This window comes from Triticum urartu, chromosome 4 (genome assembly GCF_003073215.2).
Source record: "Triticum urartu cultivar G1812 chromosome 4, Tu2.1, whole genome shotgun sequence".
Lineage (NCBI taxonomy): Eukaryota > Viridiplantae > Streptophyta > Magnoliopsida > Poales > Poaceae > Triticum > Triticum urartu.
This window is the reverse complement of record NC_053025.1, coordinates 251,812,234-251,836,833: the sequence shown is the minus strand read 5'-3', so window position 1 is coordinate 251,836,833 and position 24,600 is coordinate 251,812,234.

Genomic DNA, 24,600 nt, shown 5'->3' with positions numbered 1-24,600 from the left:
GGTTAGCTTAAAGGGGTTAAACCGGACAAGGGGACACGGGAGTTTATACTAGTTCGGCCCCTTCGACGAAGGTAAAAGCCTACGTCTAGTTGTGATTGGTATTGCTAGGGTGTCGAAGGCCAGGGAGCGAATCTGCTTTGTCTGGCTCTCGAGTTGTTGTTGTCTGTCCCTAAACCGCGGTCGGGTTGTCCCTTTATATAGATAGGTTGACGCCCGCCGGGCTACAGAGTCCCGAAGCCGGTTTATAAACGTATCCGGTTCGGCCTCTCTCTTCCTATCTTACTATACAAGTTACATGACTAGGCCGGTTTACATTTACAGACTGTAACCCGCCTTTGGGCCCTCCGTAAAGTGCCATCATCTTTACATCTTCATGGGCTTCTAATCTTCAAAGAGTCAACCCGGCTACATAAGGCCGGTTTACCTCCGGTAGTAATATCCCCAACAGGCCACCTTGCGGAGTAAAACCCTACTCCTACTTTGTTTTTGGATTTCTATGCTGGTGGAGATAACAATACAAGTGCTGGAGGGCCAGGATGGTCGACCTCCTCTACGGTAGCTCCCTGCCCCTATTTTATACAAGCCTTTCTCTTCTACCCCCAAAAAGTTGCCACACAATGGCAGTTTGAAGGGGAACATGGGCGCAATCTATCCTAACAAAATGTGGTCTTCTCCTACAAAGCCTCCGCCCAAGAAGCGCCAGTGGGCTCGGTGTGACCTCCGTCCTGCGCGCCTATTGTCTTGGTCTTCTTGCACCGATCAGGCAACTTTTGGGGATTGCTTTAGGAACTGGCGCACTAGCCTTGCTCCCTTAGCACCAAAGAGTAAACCCTCTTCATCCACGCCAGCTGGCACGACCTTTGGTGCCGTTCGTCATCCCGCGCATCACCCACGTGAAGGCACGAGGCCACGCGACCAGTTGAGCAGCTCTTGACTTGTTTGCCCTGCAAGGGGGCCTCGGGAGACCACCCCACAAGGGGGCCTCGCGAGGCTCCGGTGGGGCCGCCTTGTCTCCTCAGGACGCCTGCTATTGGGGGCCTCACGATGGGTCTCACTCGTGACGCCTGCTGGTGGGCCAGCTGTTGGATCCTTGGATATGCACCACGCCCTAAGCCGAAGGCAGACGGGCCTGGGTACTCTCGGTCCCCCGGGCCCGACAGTCACCCTCTGGCCCGCGGTGCGCACAACTTTGCCCGCTATGGGGGGCTGAAATGGCACAGGCCCTAACCACCTACGGGCCAGGTGCGATGTGTGGTGCATGATGGAGCGGGGGAGGCCCCCACTTCTCACGCGACCCCCTCGGCAACTGCATAGGCTGACATAAAGCTTGCCTGCACACGGCGAGTGTCCATCATTGCCTTCCTTGTCCTGCATCTGCCTCCTTCTCGTGCATGACTCCTCGCGAGCCAACCCCAGTCGTGCTGTCTCTCTCCATCCCTGCTTTTAACCTCGCGATGCGCGAATGGCGCCCACCGGTAAGAAAGGGACGGCTCCGGCTCCAACCTCCAGCTTGCCCATTGTCGGGGCGGCACTCCTGCGATCCTCCATCGTCGTTGCGGGGGACTTGGATCTGGTGGTCCCGCTGGTGGCCTATGACGGAATAAATGGCAAGCGACCAGGATCTGGCCAGGCTCGCAAGCGTGGAACGGCTTGGTGGCATCTGCCTACCCCTTCTTCCTCCACAACGTTTATGCCGGGTTGGTTCCGCCGTTCTCGTAATTCTTCTACACTATTAGTACCGCAGGATGCTGCTAATGAGACACTACGGTCAGAGACCCTTCGACGAAACTGTGTGCGATGCAATAATCGCAAATAGTGGTGTAAAACCGTCAAAAAGGTACAAAATGTTTGCGATGGAGGATGCATCAAACACGGTTCAGATTTTAGTTGCGTGTGCGATGCAGGGCACATGGTTCAGTTCAATTAACTGTTTGCGATGAGGAGGAACAAAAGAAATGGGCAGCCAGATGAAGGTGTGTGCGATATACAACATACGGTTCACTCAGATGAACTGTTTGTGAGTAGGCAACACAAAAGAAACGGTCAGCCAGATCAAGGTGTGTGCGATATACGGCATGCGGTTCACTCAGATGAACTGTTTGCGTTGATACAAGAGAACAAAAACGGTTCAATATATCAAGATGTATGTGATACAAGGAAAATAGGTTTGTAATCAGAAATGTGTGAGAAGACCGATAATAATACAGACGATTGCTTCTAATAAGACGTATGTGATATGCTCTGTCTACACAACATCTATTGGCCATTGGGGGACGGGCGGTTATCCAGATACGCCATAAGGATGCGAAGAGGCATTCTATATCAGCAAGGACTAGCTGTTCCACCAGTAGCTCATGTAAGAGAACTCTCAAGTTAAGTGTGATCAGGCTGAAGCCGCCATCACATGGGTGACTGGATGGGAAGTTGTGTTGATGTTAAATTAACTGATAGGATGGGTCATCTCTGTCAAATTAAATGACTGATATGACCCATCCCATGAGTTAATTTAACCTTGAGGTCCTTGTTTTTTATTTTTTTATTTTTTAACACATGTGAAAGAAGGTCTATCGCATTCCTTTTTGACAATGTGCAATCCATGGCATACAGTTGATCCATCCGACCTGTTTGTGATGGAATAAGCCATGTGTGTTGTGGGCAAACGCTTGCTAGTATTCAACCATTTGCGATTGATGAATTCATCACCGACGGGTTCCCTAGTGTGGTCCGTGTTCATCTGATCATCATATACTTCTTGTGCTAGCTCGATGTTCCTTCTATGCTAAGTTTCCATTAATTGATGGCATTTTATGAACACGCCACCGTTTCCTGCCATTTCCTCACCTGTTTCCCGCTACCCAGCGATATTGTGCATAAACCTAGGCGGCGCACGATGCACGGAGGCGACAAGCGCATCCTGTAGCACATCCACCTTTTCCAAGCATGCCAACCCACCAAAGCGCCGCCTCTGCCATCAATGTTGTTGACGAGGAAAACGAGCAGGCGCCACGGCCCATCAAGGCCGAGGCGCTCCCCGGCAACGCGATGGACGATGTCGTGATGCGCGTCATCGCCAGGGTTGAGCAGACCTTTGGTGCATGGCGCTTGAGCTCCACGGATCAATATAGGCATGTCAGCGCTGACAGGCTGCAGCTCGCCGCACAACATGATCGATGGCGCGCCGCAAAGCAAGCTAGGTGCGTCCTTGCCGATAGGCTGCGGCTTGCCGCACAGCGAGACTGCTGGAACGCCGCAGAGCGAGAGGTGCGGCGCGCTGCACAGCAAGAGCGGATCCATCGGTGCTTGCCTGCTGTCGACACGGCGTCGTAGCTGGGTACACGTCCCGTCAATACGCCCATTCCTCGCCAGGTTGGGCAGAGGCCCTCTATGCCGTACTTGCACCAGAGGCCGGCTGCGCCGTACTTGCATCCTACACCTGCCAAGCCATTCGCATGGGCGGCGTCGTTCGCCTTGTCCGCGGCCCGCTGGATGCCAACGCGCTGGTCCGTAGGCTCGACCGCCTCCCTGGCTCAGGTGTCCACCTGGGCGCAGTAGAGGAACATGGTTGTCACATCCTCGAGCTGGTGATCTCCAATGAAATATCCAACTTGGAGCTCGAGATCGCACTCTAGATGTACCGCGAGCGTGTCGACCGGTTGGACGAACGCCTGCACGAGTTCAGGCAGAGCCAAGAGCCACCATAGGCAAGGGCTGCTGGTAATGGTCTCATGGACACATTTTATTTTGTTGAGTCGTTTCGACGTGGATAGCTATGTATTTATAGCAATCATAGTATTTCTCTGTTTATTCCTCTGTTTCAATGCGTGTACTCTATTTTCCGTCCTGTTCTGTTTCAATGTGTGTATATATGCTTTCCATTTTGTATATGTGGATGATAACAGCTAGATTCAAATTAGTACACAAAAACAGATAGAAAATGGAATTCATGATATATATATATATTGTTCATTAGTTCAGCACAGAATATATATATATATAATATCATCACATATACGTGATACTTAACTACTAGGTACAATGCATAAAATTGAAAATGAACAATACTAAAACTAATAATCCCTCCTGGGGCCAGTATTCCGGCAACCCCTCGCTAGCAGCTCCCTGGTACGCGGCGTCTTCCCAGTGCGGAGGAAGTACTCCGCCTCCTCCGCCTCGCAGCGCTTGACGTACCGATCTGCCTCCTGCTGGCGGACGCGTGCGATCGATCTTGCCATTTCGTTGGGCGCCCGCCGGTGCTCCTCGTCGGTGGCACACTGGAGCTTATCAGCCCACCTCCACGCAGTGACAAGGTGCCCAACGCCTATGACCTTCCTCGCGACGACGTGCCCGCCCCCAATGCTCCGCCGCCTCCTTATTCTAGGCGGCATCACGAGCTTCACATGCCGCCTAGTGCCTGGCTTCCTCCTCCGCCATCTCCTTCTTGAATGCCACATGCTTGGCTTTCTCAGCCGGCGGCAGCGACTTCCACAGACAAAGATTGTACTAGCCCTAAAACCAATCCGAAGTTGGGGGGTCTGGCACAACCTCGCCCGACGGTGCGTAGGGGTCCTCGTCGTTGCTATTCAAGTGAGCGTCCTCGGGGGCGGTGACTCCTCATCGGCGCATGGGCAGACCAGTGGCGCCATGGAAGATATTTGAGAGAGAGAGAGGGCGAGCGAGGGGAGGATGTAGATGAGAATGTAGGCGGGACGACGTGATAAAGGTAGTATTTATTGGCGGCCAGAACCTAGATCGATGGGGATAGTACACACGCCGGTCGCTGGAATTTACGACTACTGTAGTTTGAAGTACATATGATTCCCGTAGCAAAATCCGTGTGTGAATGTAATAGCCAAAATCCATGTGTGAACATAATAGATGAAGTTTTCTAATGTAGAACCGTCTCTGATTAATGATCCCCGCCACTCACCTACCAAACCTCGAGCCGCAAGATAGAGTGCCAATCATGTGGGGGCTGGTTGTCTTGCCACATCTTCACATTTTCTTTTTTGAACACCAGATATTTATACCGTCCAATGATTTTTCTAACTCGCACATAAGTGCACAAAAATATGTTAAACGTAGAAAAACAATTGAAGGTCGTAAGAGGAAGCTATCTCCCGTTCGTCATCAAACATGCATTGTTCCCTCTCAGAACCACGAACCTTGTATTGAGTTGCTCCGGTTTGTGAGGGTTGTGTGTCCGAACTTTTGTCAAACAGGACAATTTTTTTATCACATCATCTTTGTGGCATGACATTACATCAAGCAAGGTTTCAGTTTTTTCTGATCTTTTTTAATTTTTTGGAATAAAAATGCCATGGCACTCCATGCATGCGCCTATGCCGTGAGACCAATATGTTTGAAAATTCCTTCTAATTTACTGCACATGGAACTAACTCGCACACAAGTGCACAAATATGATTTTTCAAACTGTTTTGGTTAGGCGTTGCATGTAGATGTAGTTCAAATTTGAATTACGTTCATTAAATGGCTAGAAAATCACTTAAATGTCTTTAAAAGGTCAAATGACCCCTAGAATTTTCCAAAATTTCACATTACAGCTATAGTAGTGCACGTTAGTCGTAGAAAAAAATTGAAGGCCGTAAGAGGAAGCTATCTCGCGTTCGTTATCAAACATGCATTCTTCCCTCTCGGAACCACGAGCCTTCTAGTGGGTTGCTCCGGTTTGTGAAGGGTGTGTGCTTTCATCAAACAGGCCAATTTTTTACCACAGAATCTTGGTGGCATGACATTACATCAAGCAAGGTTTCATGTGTTTCTAATATTTTTTTAATTTTTTGGAATTATAATACCATGTCACTCCATACATCATATAGATGTGTCCATGTCGTGAGACAAATATGTTTGAAAATTCCTTCTAATTTACTGCACATGGAATTAACTCGCACACAAGTACACAAATATGAATTTTCAAACCTTTTTGGTTAAGCGTAGCATGTAGATGTAGTTCAAATTTGAATTACGGTCATTAAATGGCTAGAAAATCACTTAAATGTCTTTAAAAGGTCAAATGACCCATAGAATTTTCCAAAATTTCACATTAGAGTTGTAGTAGTGCATGTTAGATGTAGAAAAAAATTGAAGGCCGTAAGAGGAAGCTATCTCCCATTCGTCATCAAACATGCATTGTTCCCTCTCGGAACAATGAGCCTTCTAGTGAGTTGCTCCGGTTTGTGAGGGGTGTGTGTCCAAACTTTTGTCAAACATGCCAATTTTTTTACCACATCATCTTGGTGGCACGACATTACATCAACCAAGGTTTCATGTGTTTCTGATATTTTTAATATTTTAGGAATTAAAATGCCATGTCACTCGATGCATACAAGTGTCCATGTCGTGAGACAAATATGTTTGAAAATTCCTTCTAATTTACTACACATGGAATTAACTCGCACACAAGTACACAAATATGATTTTTCACACCGTTATGGTTAGCCGTTGCATTTAGATGTAGTTCAAATTTGAATTACGGTCATTAAATGGCTAGAAAATCACTTAAATGTCTTTAAAAGATCAAATGACCCCTAGAATTTTCCAAAATTTCACATTAGAGTTGTAGTAGTGCACGTTACACGTAGAAAAAAAATTGAAGGCCGTAAGAGGAAGCTATATATCTCCCGTTCGTTGTCAAACATGCATTGTTCTCTCACAGCCCTAGAATTCTGCTTTGTAATTAGTTGCATCAGTGAGTGTCATCTAGGCATCATGTCTAAAATTTCTGAAAGTTGAATTGAGGTTTGTTGAAACCCCCAGAAATTAGTTCAAAAATAATCAACATTTAATTCTCATCAAATGAGTCCAAAGAAATGTTCCTGTTACTCTGTGAAAAATATTGGTAAGAGGTAAAATTCAAACCAATATTTTTGGAATCACAGAAATATTTATTTTTGCCCTTTGAATTAAATCAATGACATATTTGAGATGGATTTATTTCTGTTATATAAGAAATAAAGTTCAAATATTTTTGCAGTTGCCTGTGACCTTGGACTAGTTTCTGAGATCACATAACAATTTACAGAAAGTATAAAAAATGATTTGATGTTTTAAATCAAATCAAAACAAAATACAGAGAAATAGAAAAGAGAAATAAAAGACAGAAAGAAAAGAGAGAGAGAGAGAGAGAGAGAGAGAAACCCACCTGGACCTTACCTAGTGACCCAGCCCACCTGATCGCCCCCTCCCGTCGTCTTCCTCCTTGCCAGGAGGATGAGCGCGCGTGCCCGGCGTGTGGTCGCCGCACGCTGGCCACCTCCACCCTGCCTGGTTGCCTCCCCTTCGCCCTGGACGGCCTTGGATAGGACACGCTACCACCTGGCCACTCTTCCCCTCTTTCCTGTGTCTGTCCCTCGTCTGCCCTCTCTCCCGAGCACCATCGAGGGGAGCTCGTCCCCGCCGACACCGTTCACCGCGGCCACCGAGCCTCCCTCGTCCATCCAGTGTGTCTATTGGCCTCGTCGTCGTCGTTTTCTTCTGCCCAGCCGAAGGAACCAAGAAGATTTGCCCTAAGATGAGTGGCTCATCATCATTCCCCTTCTCGGATGCCGGAGATCGCCGCCAATGCCCCGCCTGCTCTAGGCCTTCCCCGAGCCCGCTTCGGCGTCCCCTGCACTTGTTGTGAGCTCCGCCGCCTTTCCCCTCCTCCCCGAGCTCGTTCCTGTGTTCTAACCGTGCCAGCCGCCGTACCCGAGCGCCGCCGTCCTCCATGGTCGTTGCTCCCGTAGCCACCGTGCACCTGCGCTCGAGCTTGTGCCTTCGGCATGCTCCTAGAGCAACGACGAGTCCAACACAGACCCTAGCTAGCTTCCCCGTGCACTAGAACCACGTGGCCACGCATGCCCGAACTCCGGCGGCCGCAAAAGAGTTCGCCGTCGTCAGCTCCGGCCACCCCAGCTTCTGCCGCTTGTTGCTTTGGATGCGCCTCACTCCCAGGAACCCGTAGGAGCAAACCGTGCATCGAATGGTGCTCCGTACCAAGTGCACGGTGCACCTCCGCCGTCGGCCGTGGTCGTCGCCGGTTAGCCTCCGGCGAGCTGACGTGGCGACGTCTTTAGCCGCTAACAGTCACGCTAATTAACCCCTAGTGACACTGACAGACTGGCCCCACCTATTTAATTAACCAACTAACAAAAATAGTTAGAACTAATCTAATTCGACTGCACCCACGCGTCAGCGTTGACTTTGCTTACGTGGCGGTTGACCGGTCCCACCTGTTAGTGACCCTGACCAGCACGGTGTCACTGACGAGTGGGACCCACTGGTCGGGTTTGACCTGGTCAGCCTCAGTTGACTCGCTGACGTCATGCTTGCACAACTCTAACGCAGTTAAACATTTTTCTGGATTTAAAATAATTCAAAAAATTACAGAAAATAGTGTAAACTTCAAAAATCATAGAAATTAATCTGTAACTCCAAATGAAAAGATTTATATATGAAAAATGATCAGAAAAATCCAATCTTTCCATCTGTAACTTTTTAATGCATGTTTGAGCAACTTAAAGCCACTGTATATGACAATTTGAATTAATGGCATTTGAATATCCACATATGGAGTTTGAATTTGAATCTTGTATTCAAACCAACTTCATTTAACCTGCTGCTAGTTGCATTAGCTCAAATCACAGCATATTGACATATCATGATCATGCATCATATTATGCTTTGCATTGATTGTGTTCTTCCTTGTTTGCCGGTATTTGTCCCCTCTCAGTAGACGTGGTTCTGACGATGAGTTCGATGACACCGATGAAGAGCTATATCATCTTTAGAAGTGACAGGCAAGCAAAACCCCCTTGTTCATTCCGATACAATCCCACTCTCTCGCTCCTGCTCTCTTTTACTGCATTAAGACAACAACGCTTCAACTGTTACATGCTGCGGTAGTTGAACCCCTTTCCTCTGCATGACATGTCATTGCCATAGTAAATAGATGAAACCCACTAACATGAGTAGGAGTTGTTTGAGCCCTAATGTGCCTACTCATTCATGCTTGTTGTCATGCCTGCTACTGCCTAGAGTTGAGTCGGGTCCAATTCATCGGGGATGAATTGGAATGGTGATGAACATGTCCTACTATGTGTGAGCTAAGTGTGTGAACACGATTTGGTAAAGGTATCGATGAGAGGCCATGTAGGAGTACATGGTGGGTTGTTTCATTGGAACTGTCCTTAGGAACTGAGATCTGTGTATGTGATTTAAGATCAGCTACTACCACGTGTTGGGACCGAAACCAATGGACCCTCCCGACTTATTAACCTCCCCTGTCCTCTATCCAGGAGTTGCAACTAGTTTCTAGTGTTTGTAGGATATGTGTTGGGGGCCGTGCGTAGCGCTGACCCTAGGGGTGGGCTATGATGTAGTAGAGACACGAGGCATAGTGTACCGGGATGCTTGTTTGGTGCCTCGGGAACCCTGCTCTCATCGTTTGGGGCCGTGAGTGGAAGACCGGCTGGATCTCCTTGCGGATGGAACCCGAATAGGCGATAAACCTGGACTAGAGACTTGTGTGGTTAGTCAGGTCATGGCCGACAGCCTCGCTGGGCTTCCGTTTGAAGGTTGCCGAGTACATGTCTTGTAAACGGCGATAAGTGGTGAGAGCGTGTGTGAAGAAGTACACTGCTGCAGGGTTAACATCATCTATTCGAATAGCCGCGTCCACGGTAAAGGACTACTTGGTTGCCTATACAGTTCATAGACAAGTGAAAGTGGATACTCTAAAATGCGTAAGACAAGCATGAGTGCTATGGATGGCCTTCTCGTAGGGAGACGGGAGCGAATCCATAGTGGTGTATTGATTGGTGAATATGTGGACTCGTGTGTGCCACCTCAAAGGAGTTACTTGCAGTCATAGTTCAGGATAGCCACTGAGTCAAAGCTGGCTTGCTGCTGTTAAACTCCACCATCCCTTTGTTGATAATGATGCATATGTAGCTAGTTCTGATGTAAGTCTTGCTGGGTACATTTGTACTCACGTTTGCTTAATTTATGTTTTGCAGAGAGACTTCAGACTCCCTAGTAGTTCCGCGTGGACTTCGACGTTTAGCTTGTTACCTCAGCTACGATCTTGTGCCCTCGACAGGGTCTTGTAGGTAGTCAGGCTTCTCGGCCTTTTTCATTTGTAGAAGTCTGTACTCAGACATGTTAAGCTTCCGCATGTGCTTTGACTTGTATGCTCTGAATGTTGGGTCATGAGACCCATGTTTGTTTTATCTGGCTCTTCGGAGCCTGATGAATAAATACTTGAGTCGTAGAGTTATGTTGTGATACCATGTTGTATTTACACATATCGAGCATATTGTGTGTATGATTGAAATGCTTGGTATGTGTGGGATCCGACAATCTAGTTGTTTATCCTTGGCAGCCTCTCTTATGGGGAAATGTAATCTAGTGCTTCCATGAGCCATAGTAGTCCGCTACAGCCCGGTTCACCAGAGTCCTGCTAGCCCAGCACTACTGCTCAGGACACTTGACTGGCCGGCATGTGTTTCACTTTGTTCCTGTGTCTGTCCCTTCGGGGAAATGTCACGCGGTGACATCCGGAGTCCTGCCTAGCCTGCTATAGCTCGGGTTCCCGGAGTCCTGTTAGCCTAGTGCTACAGCCCGGATTCACATGCTGCTGACCGACATGGTCGATGTGATTCATGTATGCCTGTCCCCATAGGTTGGTGCCGCTTTGGGTTCACGACTAGCCATGTCGGCCCGGGTTCTCTGTCATATGGATGCTAGCGACACTATCATATACGTGAGCCAAAAGGCGCAAACAGTCCCGGGCCATGGTAAGGCGACACCCGTGGGAATACCGTGTGTGAGGCTGCAAAGTGATATGAGGTGTTACCGGCTAGATCGATGTGACTTGGAATCGGGGTCCTGACAGGTCCACTTTTGCAAGGGCAGTCCAGATTGGTTTCGAGCCAGAGCTGCACAGAAACATAGAAGCTTATATGGATGATATTATGGTTAAGACCAAAGATAGAGCCACCCTTATTTAGGATTTGGAGTTGACATTTGCTAATCGGCGCAAGATCAACTTGAAGCTCAACCAGAGAAGTGTGTGTTCAGCGTTCCCTCCGGCAAGCTGCTTAGGTTCTTTGTGCCCCATCGAGGGATCAAAGCCTACCCCGACAAGATTAAAGCTATTGAGCAGATCCAGGCACCAAGGACAATCAAGTATGTGAGGCGTCTAACAGGGTGCGTTGCCGCGCTAAGCAGATTCATCTCCAAGTCTGTCGAGCACGCCCTGCCGTTCTTCAAAATTTTGAAGAAGGCAGGGCCCATGAAGTGGACTCCGGAAGCAGATGCAGCTTTGGAAGATTTGAAGGCCTACTTGTCCTTTATGCCCACCTTGGTTGCTCCTAAACCACAAGAGTTTTTGCTGCTATACATAGCAGCAACAAACCAAGTGGTTAGTGCAGCCTTTGTGGCGCAGCGAGAAGTGGATGAAGCAGAGAGTGAGCAAGGACTAGTAGAGCCAGAGGAGGATCAAGGCAGTAGTGAGCATGGCAGCGGGAGCAACCCCAAGGATACGGCAAGGAAGAAAGTGGTGTAGAGCCCAGTGTACTAGTGCTTCCACTGAGCCATGGTAGCTTGCTACTTCTCCGGAACACTTAGGTTGGCCGGCATGTGTCCTTCTTTGTTCCTGTGTCTGTCCCTTCAGGGAAATGTCACGCGGTGTCTACCGGAGTCCTGTTAGCCCAGCTACTACAGCCCAGATTCACTCGCTGATGACCGACACATTCGTTGCTGGGTCATGTATGCCTGTCCTGGTAAGTTAGTGCCACTTTGGGTTTACGACTAGTCATGTCGGCGCGGGTTCTTTATCATATGGATGCTAGCGACACTATCATATACGTGAGCCAAAAGGCGCAAACGGTCCCGGGCCAGGTAAGGTGGCACCTGTGGGAATACCGTGCGCGAGGCTGCAAAGTGATATGATGTGTTACATGCTAGATCGGTGTGACTTAGGATCGGGGTCCTGACATGTTCCCGCTCGGAACCACGAGCCTTCTAGTGAGTTGCTCCGGTTTGTGAGGGGTGTGTATCCAAACTTTCATCAAACATGCCAATTTTTTTACCACATCATCTTGGTGGCATGACATTACATCAACCAAGGTTTCATGTGTTTCTGATTTTTTTAATGTTTTGGAATTAAAATGCCATGTCACGCCATGCTTAATTGTGTCATAGCCGTTAGACCAATATGTTTGAAAATTCCTTCCAATTTACTTCACATGGAATTAAGTGGCACACAAGTACACAAAATATGAGTTTTCAAACCGTTATGGTTATCCCTTGCATGTAGATGTAGTTCAAATTGAAATTACTGCCATTTGTTGGCTAGAAAATCACTCAAATCTCTTTAAAAGGTCAAATGACCCCTAGAATTTTCCAAAATTTCACATTACAGTTGTAGTAGTGCATGTTAAACGTAGAAAAAATTTGAAGGCCATAAGAGGAAGCTATCTCCCATTCGTCACCAAACATGCATTGTTCCCTCTCGGAACCACGAGCTTTCTAGTGAGTTGATCCTGTTTGTGAGGGTGTGTGTCCAAACTTTCGTCAAACATGCCAAATTTTTTTACCATATCCTCTTGGTGGCATGAAATTACATCAACCAAGGTTTCATGTGTTTTTGATATTTTTTTATTTTTTTGGAATTAAAATGCCATGTCACTCCAAGCTTAATTGTGTCATAGCCGTTAGACCAATATGTTTGAAAATTCCTTCCAATTTACTGCACATGGAATTAAATCTCACACAAGTAAACAAAATATGAGTTTTCAAACCATTATGGTTTGCTGTTGCATGTACATGTAGTTCAAATTTCAATTATGATTATTAAATGGCTAGAAAATCCCTGAACTATCTTAAAAGGTCAAATGAGCCCTAAATTTTTCCAAAATTTGACATGACAATTGTATTAGTACTACAAAATTTCTCGTACATTTAAAACACCACCCGTTGCCACTTTACTCAAAATTCGTCTTTCACAGCTAATAAAAATATCTACAACATCACACACAGTTGTTTTCTAGGAACCGTTTGCGATAAACATATCTGGGTCTATTTAAGTCTCCCTCCTTAAGCTTCGCCCACACGTCTGCTCCAGTGCCGGCAACCCCCGAATCGATGAATCCCGATCCCCTTTCCCGCACCCCCTTCTTGCAAAGATGACGCCGTGGAAACGCTTCCGTGGAGGCCCGTACGATGCCCCCCCCCGGAGAGCCGCCGCCTACGCTGAGAGCGCGGCTGCCTACGCCGAGAGTGCCACCTCATCCGCATTGAGCGCGCCCGCTTCCGCCGAGAGGGCGTCTGCGGCAGCCGACATGGCAGTTGCAGCAGTCGAGAGGCTGCAGCTGCTGCTATGACGGCGGCTGCAAACGCTGAGAGCGCTCAAGCTGCCGTCCGTATCGCCGATGTCACCCTGGACCAGCTCGAGGCCATCCACACCAAGATCGAGGATGCACACGCCAAGATATTCCAGGCCACCTCAGACTCCGGCATGCAACCCACGTCCAAAAAGGAGGCTGTGGCCATGGAGCACCTACGTCCTCATGAGGTTGCCAAGCAGGAGCTGGAGATGTAGGAGGCGGCGGAGATCGAGGAGCGCCCAGAGGAGGAGTTGCGCGTGGCCGAGGTCGAGGTAGAGAAGAGTCTGTCTATCGAGGAATCGGCGGTGGAGTACCAACGCGAGCTCTGGCGCAGCCGCTACTATGAGTACTACAACCTTGAGGGCGGCGTCGAGGACAAGGACGAGGATGCGATCGACTTCAGCAGGGGGGACGTGGAGTCCACCAATGGCGGCACATCGCCAGGAAAAGTCATCGACATCTCATCTCACACCGACGATGCATAAGCCGATGCGGCAGTGGATTTGTTAAAATTATGCGTACTTAGGCTTTGTTTTTAATGCTGGTCTTTTGTTAGAGCAATGTTTAGGTCAACTGACTCTTTTTAATTACTAAAATTACTCGATTCAGTTAGTGTGGTATGTCTGCTATACACTCTTTTGTGTGCCCAAATTAGCAAGCGATGTTAAATTATGCAATGACGTACCCGGGGAAATTTCCACCAAAATTCGAATTATCAACCTCATCCCATGTGCGTAAAGTAGAAGAATCGTTTGCGATGCACACAATTGTTCAAAGTGAATGGTCCGGCGGCACCGCGTGCAAAGTTTCCCTCCACATTTCCAAAATTTTGGCCTACCGCCAAAATATCTGCCCCCGCCCCCTCCCCCCTTCACCACCCCCTTTCTCCCCCACCACAAGTCACATTTCCCCTGTTTCTTCCTTCCTTCCTTCCTTCCTGAGCTATAGCTGCTTCCTCGCTCTCGCCGTCTCGCATCCTACTGCTGGGGTCGCCATGGTCTTCTTCAAATACCACTCAAGCGGTTCCTCCTCCGGCTACGACTCCTTCACCACCCGGGTATGCCTCTCTTCTCTCTATGTCTCGGGCTATGACTTGGAATGAAGGATTTTTACCCGGTGGTCGATTTGAGTCATTTCTTCCTCTTGTAGCTCCCTAGGACCGTCAGTGGGAATGGATGGAGCGGGGTGGCTGAAGATCTATATGCTCGTTGTCACCATCAATCTCCATGCGTGAAGTTAGTTGCGTTTGAATCTGTGTACAGTGGGAGGAAGTTTCTGGCATGTGCAGAGAAGGTTAGACCCTCTTTCGTTGTTACAAATCATTTGTTACATGTGATTCAGACACTGTCACAGTCCGAACCCATTCATACCACAACTTCAACCAAACGCATCCTAAGATAGTGTCACAGTTTGTACCTAGTATCTTAAATTGTTGCCATGTCATCAGCGGTGCCATTAGAAAATTATTTGGCACCGCTTCAGCAGTTTCTGTAGCCAACTTTGGTCCACACATCTGAGTAGACAAGCAGTAAAATACTAAATCTTTATGGCACGAAGGAACTGGACATCGGAGCAAGTACGTGCTCCGGAGTCCGGGTCCCTGATTTTTTTCTGCTGCATCGGCTCGCCACTGCTGGGCACTGATGCAAGATGTAGCATCAGTTGTCTTTACCCCAGTTTTGGCATACATAATGGACGACCTTAGTGCTATTTGTTCTATGTTAATAAATTTGTGCATCTACACACCTGTTAGTATCAATTTGCTGTCATCCAAACACTATCGCTATGCTGTTGAAGTTATATTTACCTTCCTCATAAAATGTTCAGTTTGTTATTTATTGTACATGTGTAAGAACTTGTAGCGTTGTTGTGGTTAATTATAGCTTCTGATGTTCCAGAATTTGGTTATTGTCTCGGTAGCAGTTAATTCATTTGCACATTGATCTTTTTGAGAAGATATGTCATAATTAACATGTTTCTTCAGTTTTTCAAAATAAGCATTGGTGATTTTCTATGTTGCTATAAACCCATTTCCCCTACAATTGGTACTGATCTAGTTTTAAATATTATAGGATGAACGGAAGTGTTCTTACGTGGAGTGGGTTGATCAAGAGTGGCCATAGTCTTTGAAGATGTGCCTAGCGAAGCTCTGGAGCATGTATGAGGAAGAGAACATACATAGGCTTAGAGAAACTATTGTCAATGCCTGAAGAATATTTGAAGATGCAAGATAAAATGTTGAAGGTGGAGAATGAGCTCAGATTTTTTAAATCAGACTTTGCTAAGATGGTGTTGGCGAAGGAGGAGGCACTTTCCAAGTTGGCCCGTGCAAAACAGGTTCTTACTGAACTGAAAGTAGAGGTGGATAAGACGAGCCTGGATGAACTCGATTAGGGAAATGAATATATTGTTCTTATGAAGTTGAACTAGCTATATGTTGTACTGTGTTTGTTTTCATGTAGCTATCTTACTGTGATGTTATAATATATTTATGTGCCTGATATTAAATTGGCAAACAGCTGTTTGATATGAAATATGAATTTGCGTAATACTAGAATTATTAATTGTAAACTAATAAACCTGCTAAATGTGTCATGGACCTTTGCAAACGGTTCTAGCATTAAAAGCGCTTGCGATGGATAGCCCAATGCCACACAGTTTTCTTCATCAGATCGTGTGTGATGTAGTTGATAAAAGCAAACAGTTAACGAATGCAGATCGTGTGTGTTAGTTACACCTTTCACACACGAGCCTACAGATAAAACTGTGTGGGATGTACATAAGAACGAAAACGTTTTCCTTGGATTGACTGTGTGGGATGTACATAAGAACGGAAACATATTCCTTGGATTGACTGTGTCTTATATATACCTACGGAAATGTTTTTCTGGGATTCACCGTGTGGGATGTACATACCTACGGAATTTTGTTTTCTGGGATTCACCGTGTGGGATGTACATACCTATGGAAATGTTTTTCTGGGATTCACCGTGTGGGATGTACATACCTATGGAAATGTTTTTTGGGATTCACTGTGTGTGATGTACATACCTATGGAAATGATTGGGTTTTGATGCCTCGCCCGATCACACACGGCCCACAGCATGTGTCCTAGGAGGGCCTATCCCGATGATTTCTGGGTCATGTGGGAAGGACCCCCCTATCGCCACACTCACTTGGCGACGGTTCCAAATGTCACCACAGAAAGGGGTTAAAACCCTTTGTATAGCACCGACGCGTACAGGTGTATCCTTTCCCATTATCAGATCCACGCCCTTTATCTCCAACCCAACTCCATCCTCCTGCTGGCCGTGTTAGCCTTCTATTGTGAGGCCTTCATGGGCGTGAGACCCTCGATGGCACTCTTTCGCCACTTTTTTAGCCTGTAGTTCACCGCCGTAGATCAGCACTCTGCGTGTGTCTCCTTCCTGGTCGTCAAGGCGATGGAAGACAGAATCTTTCTATTGATGGTTGGGAAGAAGGTGGAAGGCTACCGGCAGCGCTGGGTCTTCATGGACGCATGCTGGACCAGCCCATTCCTGATGATCCCGACGGACCCTGCCAAACAAAACCCCAGGTGGGGGTACGAGAAGCTCACCAACCCTAGGATGGAGCCGGTCTTGGAGCGGATGGCTGCACACAGGGCCATGAAGTTGTCGAGGCCGATGGTCCTCAAGGAGTACCCGCGGACGTGCATTGCGCCACTCCAATATCACTCGCGACCCATGTGGGAGTACACCAATGTGAAGGACCCGATGAGGCTGCATGTCGGCACCCTGAAGCCTGAGGAGTTGGACGGGGCCTTGGCGGCCTTGCTTGGCGGTTCCACCAAGGACCCCCTTGAGGAGGTGTTCCCCTGTACTGCTACTAGGAGAGGGCGGAGCTGGTTGCAGTGATGCCCCTTCTTGACCGGTGGGGGCTCGTGCTTGCAGGCCACGTTGGGCCTCGCGAGAACCTCCTCACGGTGGTGCTGGATTCTAGTGGCAGCGACAGCGTGGAGGACTCGGAGAGGACTATGGAGGACGCCATTGACCAGGATATACATCTGATTGTAGCAAACAATACACCATGTTTTCTATTAAAGGGGACTAAACCCATGGATCTTTTTTCCATCGCGCACATGGATTTAGCGACAGCGTGCACATGGATTTGGCGCAACAGGTCCACTAGTGAAGGTTAAAACATGAAAGGTGAGTGATTGTCCGCGTGAAGATTGAAGATTGTCAAGTGAAAGAATTACCCAAATCTAAATGTCAGGACCTGTGTCCAATATTTGCCCGAATTGAGCACAACCAGGATGAAAACCACATGTACAAAATTGGGATTGAGAACATATTAGTGTAACTCAATCCTTTGTTGGATGATGGATTGTGTAGGAGAGAAATGTAGATAGAGAGCAACCTTGCTGAGGACCATCGGGGAGAGCCGCAGGAAAGTAAGAATATATGCACATGCAGGCCAGGAAAGAGAAACTAACACCCTCCATTGGGACAAGAGAACGAGAGCAGTGCAGGAAACAAGCAACATCAAGATTGGGATTTTATAGGCTCGCTTGAGTATGCAGAGACACGACTCGTATGAATATAGAGAGACACGATTAACCTCTCAATCAATCAATTGGCATGAACATGAATATGCGATGAAGCTAACCTGCCCGGAGCATCGAATGGCCAATTAGCTTCTCAATCAATCATCCTTCACGATTGAACTTCCGGACCGTTCACTGCCTCACCCCATCCTGCCGCGCCACTCGTGTCCATCCAAAAAGGAGGAGTTATCCGTCATGTTCGTGCAACCGAACAGTCCTTGGAGCAGCGCTGTCGCCATTGCAACCCAAGCCCCAACTCAGTTGGCACCCATGTCGATTTTTGCATTCGACAGGATCCTTGTACAAGCCCAATAGTCCCAATTGAATCTCGGATGCACAAAAAAGCCACTGAAGCACCTCCTGAGAAGGTTAGCGCTCCTTAGGGAGCTTGTACGTGCGATTTAGATGCAATTAAGAGCAAATCGGATGACCAACAAAGCCTAAAAGTGATGATCTGATGGCTATAAATGTTGATGGTCTGAGAGGGCAGGAAAGGTGCTTAGTTATAATTTATTTAAATATTATAGTCTACGATTATAAGCTTATAGCAAAATCCATGGATTGATATGCTAAGTTATAAGAATGTTGTAGGAATGGTCTCGCCTCATTGTCGGCCACGCCCAATATATGTTGTAGGAATGTGATACGTCTCCAACGTATCTATTATTTTTGATTGTTCCATACTATTAAAGTATCATTCTTTGATGTCTTATACTCATTTACTGGCAACTTTATATCATTTTTTGGGACTAACCTTGTAACGACCTGAGACCGATGCTCCAGCAGCCTTCCATGTTCTTCGCTGTAGTTGTGTGTTTTATTTTGTTGTTGTTGCATTTGATCATGTCATCATGCATATTGCATCTGCATGCTTTCATAAAACTCGTAGTCGTTCATAGTGCCACCTCTCTGTATCTGTTGACCTTTTGTCAAGCCCTATTGTCTTCGTCGACCTCTCTCAGACCCCTCGTGCTCGTCCGAAACTTCCCCGAACCTGACCCGGGTAGTCATGACCAATGGGTTCAGATCATCTCTGAACATCCCTAAAACATCTTCGATTTCTCATTTGGATTATCTAGCCTATTTATTCTCGACCGTCCGATTACGATCGTAGGGACCTAATACCCCTAAACCAAAACCCACCTGCTATATAAAGTATACCAACCATAAAACCTAGGCACCTTGTCCCATCCACTCATCGTCGCCGCCACTCCACCGAATCCCCCTCGGGATCTCACCTGCCAGTTCCACCCAACCAGCCTCCACCTTCTCCTCAATCCCTTCCACGCCCGAGCCTGCAACCTCCTCTGCTTCCCATGCACCGCCACATGTAGCAGCACTACCAAAGCTCCCTCCACCGTCGAGCACCACCAGGAGGACCAGACCCACTCGACCCCGCCGCCCTCGTCTGCTCTGGTGAGCCTCACCTCCATCAACGGCCGAACCCAGCAGGTCCCTGTCTCGCGCCCCTTCTTCCCTTCTTTTCCCTGACTCTCTTTCTCCTCTGACCTTCTCTCTCTTGTATACTCGTGTACCAGCCGAGCCATGGCCACCACGACTCATTCAAGCCTCCTCTCTTCACTGCCTGGATGCCACCAAGCCACCTTCTCGGTGCTACAGCCTCCTCCCCTCACGCACCTGAGCTCGTGGATGCCTGGTGCACCACCTGCTCCATCGGACCTAGACGTCGCTGTGACCAAGTTCGCGGAGTGCCACCATGCCGCTGCTCCCCATCCTGGCCACCTTCCCGCGCCAGAGACCTCTGCTCCTGGCCAACCTCTGTCGGACCGTAGCAGCACCAGACCAGTAGGACCATGCCCTTCCTCTCCATCCTCCCCTCTGTTCTCTTTTTGATCATCGGCAACACTCTCTCTCAAAGTCTCTCATCTCTCTCGCTTCTCTTCATAGGGAGACGCCTCCGCTATGGTCTTCCCCAAAGGTGTCGCCCATCTCCGGCCAGATCTGACGCCCAGGGACCGGATCCGGCCTAGATCGACCTCCCCGAGCCCTGATGGATGGCCTCCCCTGCTTCTGTGTGCGGGGACGACGATGACCAGCGTCAGGTCCCCTGCATCGCTCGTCCCCTACATCATGTGTGTGGCCTCTCGTGGCAGATCGCCAAGGCCCACCGCGCCTCTGCCTAGCCGGCTTGCCCGGCCTCCTCCCACCGAACTGGGCCTAGCCCAGCTAGGTGAGCTCTAGGGCCTCCTCTCTGTTGGCCCAGCCAAATTCAGCCTGCATTGTATTTTTTTCGCTGCTACGAATTTAGACATTATCCAAAGAACATCAGTTTTACAAAAAAGTCCTTGTTCATGCATTTAATATCTCACAAACCGTGCATCGCATTAAAATGTTTTATATATGTAAAATGCTTAGAATTTCATCTAGTTTCATAATATGCAACTTTCATCAATGTTCGAAATGCTTAAATTGATGTTTGCATTTAATTTGCATAATGACATTTTAAAATGGTTCAATTCATAACTAATTAACCGTATCTCTGAATTAAATAAACTTTATATGTAAATGGGGTAGAAAATGCATAGATTAGCTTGGTGCACTTTGTTTTACTGTTTAACAACATTAAAATATGTTTTAGGTCAGAACAGTACGAAATTCAAAATATGCATATGTGGATTTTCCGGAATTGTTGTTTATTGTTCCGGCCTCATTTAAACTTGCCTAGATAGGTAGTTTTATTATGCTTCACCCTTTGCCATGTTTAATAACATTTAATATTGTTGGGTACATAAATGAGAGCAAACTAAATAATTCGAATGTGGTGTTTCGTCAATATGCAACTCATTGCATATTGAGCTCCACTTAACTTGTAGTATTGTTTGTGCACTTTGCCATGCCATGCCTCATTAAATGGACATACATCATACTTGATTGTGCATCATGACATGTTTATGCTTGTTGGTTCACCATGTTGTTTGCTTCTTTCCGATTGTGCTTCTTCTCGATAGTTCCGGTTATAGTTGTGATTGTGTGGATTCCTTCGACTACGCCCGTTCATCTTCTTCATGGCCACTGACACCTTGGATACTGCTACTATCTTTTCTTTGCTAGTTTTCTCAATGCTATCGCTATCTCGCGCTACCTACCACTTGTTTATCAAGCCTCCCAAATTGCCATGCTAGCCTCTAACCTTTTCACCCTTCCTAGCAAACCGTTGTTTGGCTATGTTACCGCTTTGCTCTGCCCCTCTTATAGCATTGCTAGTTGCGGGTGCAGTTGCAGTTTGTTCCATGTTGGGACATGGATATCTTGGAATATCACAATATCTCTTATTTAAGTAATGCACATATATACTTGGTAAAGGGTGGAAGGCTCGACCTTTCGCCTGGTGTTTTGTTCCACTCTTTCCGCCCTAGTTTCCATCATAACAGTGTTATGTTCCTTGATTTTTGCGTCCCTAACACGATGAGGGTTTACGGGCCCCTCTTGACAGGTCGCTTTGAATAAAACTCTTCCAACAAGGCTCAACATTGGTTTTACCATTTGCTCAACATAATAATAAACCTGATAATTAATTAATTGGCATAGGGGGTCTCGTCCCCGAGTATTCTTTTAACATAATACAGGGGGGCAGTGCTGATGGTGTTGGTCCCAAACGGGTAGACTGTAGGGCCACCACAGGGCAACCCGAGGATCTAGTTTTACTCATAGAATGTCCCATTCGGTCGTGGCCTGAGACGAGATACACGCGGCTACTATCAGGGTGTCGGCACGCCGGGAGGTCTTGCTGGACTTGTTTTACCATTGTTGAACTGTCTTGTGCACCGGGATTCTGAGTTTGATAGGAGGGTCCCGAGATGGAGGATTTTCTCTGTGGATCGTGAGCTTGTCATGTGCTAAGTTGGGACACCCCTGCAGGATTTAAACTTTTGAGAGCCGTGCTCGCGGTTATGTGGTAGATGGGAATTTTTAATGTCCGATTATATAGAATTGACACCAGATTTAAATTAAAATACACCAACCGTGTGCGTCACTGTGATGGTCTCTTTTCGAATAAGTTCGAGAAGAGAACACAATGGGGTTATGTTTGAACGTAAGTAGTCCAGGATCACTTCTTGATCATTACTAGTTTGCGACTGTTGCGTAGTTTCTCATCTTATTCTTGTACTCGTAAGTTAGCCACCATACAATGCTTAGTCGCTTACCGCAACCTCACCACTTATCCATTCCATACCCATGAAGCTTTGCTAGTCTTGATACCCATGGTAACGGGATTGCTGAGTCGTCGTGGCGCACACATTACTACAACAAATGTTGTAGGTGTAGGTTATGCGAAGATTTGACGTGAGAGCGGTGCTTGCTTGCTTTTGGAGTTCTTCTTCTTCAATCAAGCATTAGGTTCCGGGTCGGGGAGCCTGGGATTAGCAGGGTGGATGTCGTTCTTATTTTTCGTTTGATTTCATCTACAATCCGATCCTTCTCTTCTGTATGATGATTGCTGTGTATTGATGTATTGATGTATTCATGTTGTGGCTTGTGGCAAGTGTAAGACTTAATCTTGAATTCTCATCTATTCAGTACATGGTATGTTGTAATGATATCCACCTTGCTATGCACTCGAAATGTGGTTGTGCCCCTATCATGAGTTCATCACGTGATTGGGGTAGAATCGCATCTTGGGCGCTACAAACCTATTGACATAGTGCCCAGTGGCAGTTGCTGTTTTTTTGCTTGTTTTTTACTTCGTAGAAAATCAATACCGAATGGAGTCAAATTCCACGAAATTTTTTGGAGACTTTTTTTTGCCCAGGAGGCCCAAGAAGTGCACCAGAGTGGCCCTATGGGGCCCACTAGGACCAAGGCACGCTAGGGCCCCCAGGCGCGCCCTGATGGGTAGTGGGGCCCGTACGTACCCCTCCACCGCCTCTCAGCTCTATAAATACTCTAATATTCAAGAAACCCTAGGGAGTCGCGAAACACAATTCCAACCGCCACAAGTTCCAGAACCACGAGATCCAATCTAGAGGCCTTTTTTGGCACTCTGCCGGAGGGGTCAACGATGACAGAGGGGTTCTTCATCATCACCCTTTCCCCTCCAATGATGTGTGATTAGTTTACCACATACATACTAGTCCATAGGCAGTAGCTAGATGGCTTCTTTTCTCCTTTTGATCTTTTAGTGTGTTTGTTGGTATCCGATGAATTGTGAGTTTATGATCAGATCTATCCATGAATATTATTTGAGTCATTGTTGTACTCTTTTATGCATGATATTTATAGCCTTGTATTTCTTCTCCGAAATTTTGATTTGGTTTTGGCCAACTAGATCGATTTTTCTTGCAATGGGAAGAGGTGCTTTGTGATGGGTTCGATCTTGCGGTGCTCAATCTCAGTGACAGAAAGAGATATGACACGCATGTATTATTACTATTAAGGATAAAAGGATGGTTTCTATTCCTACATGCATATTTCTTGTTTACATCATGTCATTGTTCTTATTGCATTACTCCATTTTTCCATGAACTTAATACACTAGATGCATGCTAGATAGCGGTCGATGTGTGGAGTAATAGTAGTAGATGCAGGAAGGAGTCGGTCTACTAATGTTCGACGTGGTGCCTATATACATGATCATTTCCTTGGATATCGTCATAATTATTTGCTTTTCTGTCAATTGCCCAACAATAACTTGTTTACCCACCGTGTGCTATTTCCTCGAGAGAAGTCTCTAGTGAAATCTATGGCTCCCGGGTCTATTTCCTATCATATTGTTCTTAGATCTATTTATCCAAAAAACCAAAAATACCTTGCTGCACTTTTTCTTTACTTATTTTATTTTGTGTTTTTTCTAGATCTATTTATCAAATCTCATCCAATTTAATCTATCTCAATACGGAGAGGGATTGACAACCCCTCTTACGCGTTGGGTTGTATGTTTTTGTTGTTTGTGAGCAGGTGCTATTTACATAGAGTTTGGTTCCCCTACTAGATTGATAACCTTGGTTTCACAATTGAGGGAAATACTTACCGTTGTTGTGCTGCATCATCCCCTCCTCTTCGGGGAATTACCAACGCAGATACAGGCAATCATGAAGAATTTCTGGCGCCATTGCCAGGGAGACATCATCAACATCTACCAGGTTCCTACGCATAAACTTTCATATCCTTGCAATTACTTTATTTGCCATTTGCCTCTCGTTTTCATCTCCCCCACTTCTAAAACAGTTTTGCAAAATCACAAAAATATTTGCCTTCTTTTTGTTTTCCTTTTTCTCGTTCGATCTTTTGTTTGGTTATGTTCTTGTTTGCGTAGTCACGATGTCTGAAGAAAATACCAAATTGTGTGTTTTTCCAATACTAATAATAATGATTTTCTTAGTACTATGATTGCTTCTCCCGCCGCTAGTGCAGAGTCTTGTGATATTAATGCCGCTTTGTTGAATCTTGTTATGAAAGAGTAATTTTCCGGTAATCATAATGAGGATGTCGTGTCCCATCTAAAAACTTCCATAGAATTGTGTGATATGCAAAAGAAAGAAGATGGGGACAATGATATTGTGAAACTAAAATTATTTCCATTTTCTTTGTGTGATCATGCAAAAATTTGGTTTTCATCTTTGCCACAAAATAATATTGATTCTTGGGACAAGTGCAAAGATGTTGTTA